General features: G+C 31.6%; 1 long non-coding RNA gene across 1 annotated transcript in view; it reads right to left on the bottom strand.

Annotated features, from left to right (window-relative positions):
- Window positions 1-5,118, bottom strand: part of LOC136796521 (uncharacterized) — a 216,001-nt gene that overhangs the window by 1,011 nt on the left and 209,872 nt on the right. The window lies entirely within an intron of this gene.

The raw sequence follows: 5,118 nt of genomic DNA, 5'->3' as shown, positions 1-5,118 counted from the left end.
TAATTTATATTTTATATATGTATATTTATATATATTTTAGATAATACATAGTTTTTGTTGCCCATATATTAATTATCCGCAGGTTAAATAATAACACGCACAGATATACGAACTGAAAAATGCTAAATGGTTAATACTGGTATTAATGTGTTGTGTTACTTTTTTCCATTAGATGGTTTTCGAGTTTTTTAAAATCTTAATTAATAAGTCAATAAGAAACTGTTATTTGTGAATTTCTATATTAAGAAAAAGATATGACATGAGAACCTTTGGTGAATATTTTAGAGATAAATATGGATGTATTAGGTAATACTGGTCCGATTAAGTCGGATTTTGTTTTGTAGAAGAGAAAAAAGATTTATAGGGTTAAGAATTTTTTTCTCAAATCCTACTTCACTACTATATATATCCTAGATATATATACTAGATATATCCTACTACTTTAAATACTACTTGCACCCCAACAGCATAAGCAGAATCACCACTAAAATTTCAACTTCATAAGCATTATCGTTTTTGAGATCACTAAGCCAGCGTATGAGTGATATCTGTTCTTATAAACTTCAGATAATCACCAATGATCCTCTTCCCTATGGAATTTTATTCCTACTTTCGGTACCCTCCCAATCTTCAAATCCCGCTTTTATATAATTTCGTAGCCATCAAGTTCCAATGTAATTAAAACAGACATACTTCCTTATATGCAGACCTTTCTTCAGTGTTAATTTTGTAAATATTCTTAATTCTAATTAGTATTGTTCTGCAATTTTTTTTTGTTTAAAGGTCTAAAAAATACATTATTATTACTTACAGAACAGTTTTTACATATTTTGTAATACATGTGCTATTCACAGTATCTAAAACCGATATTTTTTGTATAATTATTCTGGAGCGACGTGTTTAAAATAAAATAAAGAGTTTATTATTAATATTACAAAGGTTTACATAGATATGAGACAATAATATTAACCAACAATTTTTATAAAACGTGGCATAAATTGAAACGATGGTGATGGTTAGTGACAAGACTGGCAAATATCCAGTAAATAAGATAAGATAAATAAAGTTACTAGCACATCACCTTTAGCCCCGGCAAGCGAAGGATATTGTATTAGGAGAGGGAATGAGAAGGGAAAAAAAATGGGACATGATGGATCCGGAGGAGAGTGTTGGGGGAACTTTTAACAAATGGCCTTTGTGATAAATGGGACCCCACCGAGTGAGATATCAGCTGCCCTACCCTTAGCATTCCATTCATAAGGGCCGCTCTTCCAGGATCCCGAAGGGGATCTTCAATTCTCCAGCTCTCGGAGGATAGACCACAGGTAGGGAATCTTTATGGCCATCTTCTAGGAATATGAGAACAGTAGAAATAGTATTTATCAATATTCCTGGAATCCTAGTATTTTACTGCCTAGACCTGTCTTCTATTTCACGAATGATCGAACTGTCTTGGTGTGACGAAGAACGCCCTTTGATACCCATCTTCGACGTGAGACTTACTATTTTAATTTTTTTGTGTCTTTTATTTTAAATGTTGATGTGAGTTGTGACATATTAGGTCTGCATTTAAAATACCTCATGGTTTTTAGTTCTAATGATGAGTAGTTTGATAGGAACCTTAATAGAAACCTAGACATATATTTTAATATTTTGATTGATTTTTATAGCATACCAGTAGTTGTTTGGAGTATATGTTGATGCTGTATGCTTTACTTCCAAGTTATACTGCCAAAAACTAAGGGAGTTCAGAAGACGTCTTAATTTCAAAAATAATACTAGATTCCGCGATTTTAATCATCATGACTAACGCCTGGAAATAACTAAGTTATGTTTATGTTTCTCTAAATGTTGTTGTTATCCCTTTTGTTCTATAGCTCTGATGAAGACCTAAAACTCAGGTCGAAACGTCGGCATAAAATAAATAAATATGGTTTTGTTTATTTATGTTGTTCTTTGCTGACCGCACCCCCCGACTAACTTCTCCAATCATTGCTCTACAATCAACTATCTACACCTCATTGGAAATAATCTTCCATCCCAATTTGGTTTTTTTTGTTTATATTATGATTTACTCACGATATTTTCAAGTCTTATCTTATGCATTAGAGTTCAATCATCTGAGCATTTTGCTGGAAATTTTCGAATTCTTCTTTAATGTTTTGGAAAAACCTTTTAACGATCAAAACATCTTCAACATAAGCCAGTATCTAGTACATTGTGCTCAATATATACCCCCTATAACCAGTTCAAACGCAATATGATGTTCTGTGAGATGATCTTGAACAAGAGTGGAGCCAAGGTCCTCAGACTAGACTTAATTTAGAATGTGTGAACAACCTTCCTAAAGACTCAAACATTATGGCTTGTATTTCGCATCGTGCACATAGTGAATTTGTTGAGCTTGGAACAAGATACCAATTTATTTCATTTCCTGGAGACGTTTTTCCATGGTACCCTACCAAGATAAAAGATTGCATTCCATAACATTTTTTTCGCTACTTTGGCTCAGATAACAAATGCGGCCAATAGCCGATCTATTTTCTTCGAAACCACTCTGGTTACCTCCAAGCTTCCTTTCAACATACTACAGTAAACTGTTATATAGAGTTATAAACAATATCTTTTAGAATGGCACAACTACAAGAATATCTTTGTTACAGATCTACAGAATCTTAATTTAATCTACTTGTAACAAAGTAATCTCTAATTTACCGTAAGTTCAATATGATGGAATAAGTTCAGTAAAATAGTTTATTAAATTATTACTATTTTTAATATTTTAAAATTTTAATTATTATTATTTTAAAAATTCAATGTTTTCAAGTTTAGCCCCTCTGTGAATTATAATTAATCTAGATAATCCACCACTAATAATTTTACCATATTTTGTGTTACAGAGAAATGTATATAAAGTATACGGTCATTTACTTAAATATGAAACTCAGAATTGATTTTGAATCCATCTGAACGGTTATATATTTTTTATTCCTTCGAAAGTACATTAAAATCTCACGGTATTTAAAACGAACAACCCTCAATGTTACGATCAGAAATTCGATTTGGCGAGATATCAAACTTTAACCGAAAAGGGGACCCACCCTCTTTGAGGGTTGAAATGGTTCCGATTAACCAGAGGGGACCCATATCGTGAGGTCCGGATATAAATCATAAAACAGAAAATGATTTTGCCGGCTGAGATTGATGGAGGAGGTGGAAAAGAAATTCCCAGCCAACGGGGTGAGTAATCGAAGGGAGCTGTTGAGCTGCTCCTCGCTCATTTTTCCTCTCCTTACCGCCCCCCCCCCCTCTTTATAAAGAAATAATTCACTCTCACTCCGAGTTTCCATATTACTACCTTGGAAATAATGCTGCTTCTCTGGAATATTTCCCTTACTACTCGTAGGGATTCGTAGCAATGCGAAGACATTAGATCCGAAACTATAATAATATCAGGCAGATTGATACTAAATTCCAACGAAATACTATGTATTGTGTTTACTATAATTTATTTTTAGAAAATTTCATTTCCTAACATTGACATATCTATATAGGGCAGAGAAACAGCCTAAGTCAGAAAATGGCCGAACAAAAAAAATTAATATGAAATAAGGTTGAACGCAATGCAAATGAAGCTATTAACGAGTTTAAAGGCAATTAGAAAGAAGAAAAGAGCAAAAATAAAGATATTCTTTGTTAAAAACTTGAGGGTTGAAGGTCATCGATTAAAATAGAATTGAGCTGGAGACAAATTAATAAAATATTGATGAATAATAATTGCTATTTTTTATAAAAATTCATTTTCGTACGTTGAACTTTCTAAGTAGGACGGAATAATAGTATAAGTAAAAAAAAATGGCCAAGATAGGTTGTTTTTTAAAAGCTACTCATTGGATTGTTATGAAAGCAATGGAAGTGTTGAGGTTTCCTTTAGAATAATTATAAAAATTATATTGAATGTAAGATGTTACAAGTGCGTTATAATATATTTAATATTGATATTGTCGAGAATACAGTAAAATTATTTTAAAGTTTATATGACTATCACATATTTTATTCATCCACGTGGACAAATTCAATGAATTCCGACCCTGGCTTGCTTCCCAAATATATTGGGTTGCTATTAAACACAGCATACTAATCAGTACGTCGTTAGATATAATATAAATGCTAAGATAGTAATTAAGAGAGATAAAATATCTTTTTCATTTGGTTGTTTTGATATTTTTTTTAATAGTAGAAGTGTCGAGAGTTATATCGAAATAAACACTTGTCTCATTAAAAATAAATGATTAATTCAGTTCACTTTATTGTTTATGGTTTACCTCAGCGACGCTAAAAGGAGGTTAATGTGTTTAGGAGTGTCACATAAACTGCTCATTTAATGGGAGGTAATTCACGAGTTACTCAGTTCATATCAAATGAAAACACTCATGCATTTTTAGTTCAAAATACTGACAAAAAAAACCAACAATTATACTTTATAATCACCTTAAAGGACAGGGATCTATGTTTCAATAATGAATCGTGAAAGGTGGGCTTTATGTTGAGAGTAGTCATTGACAGTTGGTTTCATTAACTTGTGATGATTCGTAACAATCTTGAGGTTTTATAGTCAATCTTAGCGATGGCTTTGATATAAATTGGACATTAAGTGTTTAAGCAACCTATTAACTATTACAAAGTCTATTGTGAAGGTTACGATTTTGTATTTGTAGATATCTAACATGTTAAATGTTAAGGTTACATAACATTTAATTTTTTATTACAATAAATAAGAAGAGTAACAAGCAACTAGTTATTTAAAGCCCTCGCAATAACTTCAACTCCCTTCGGGAGTTGAAGCTGCTTGTGATACCACTAAAATATCGATACTACTGTTGATACGATACTTTAACTAATGTACTGCTTATATTAAAGTGTAAATATCGAACATACCGCACGTTTTTCAGAGATAAAAAAAAAATGTATCAAAATCAGTCTAAAATAAACTTTGGAGGTTTGTTTGTTTGTTTGTTTGTTTGGTTGTTTATTGGCGCCAAACTTCATTGGTCATCAACGCCATTTATATTTTATTTAATTTTGCTAATATTCGTTAAATTTTATTTATTTTTTTTT

The sequence above is a fragment of the Halyomorpha halys genome, unplaced genomic scaffold, assembly GCF_000696795.3.
Source record: "Halyomorpha halys isolate HHAL.00 unplaced genomic scaffold, Hhal_1.1 Scaffold110.1, whole genome shotgun sequence".
Classification (NCBI taxonomy): domain Eukaryota; kingdom Metazoa; phylum Arthropoda; class Insecta; order Hemiptera; family Pentatomidae; genus Halyomorpha; species Halyomorpha halys.
The sequence above is the reverse complement of the archived record's forward strand: the minus strand, read 5'-3'. Positions and strand labels throughout refer to the sequence as shown.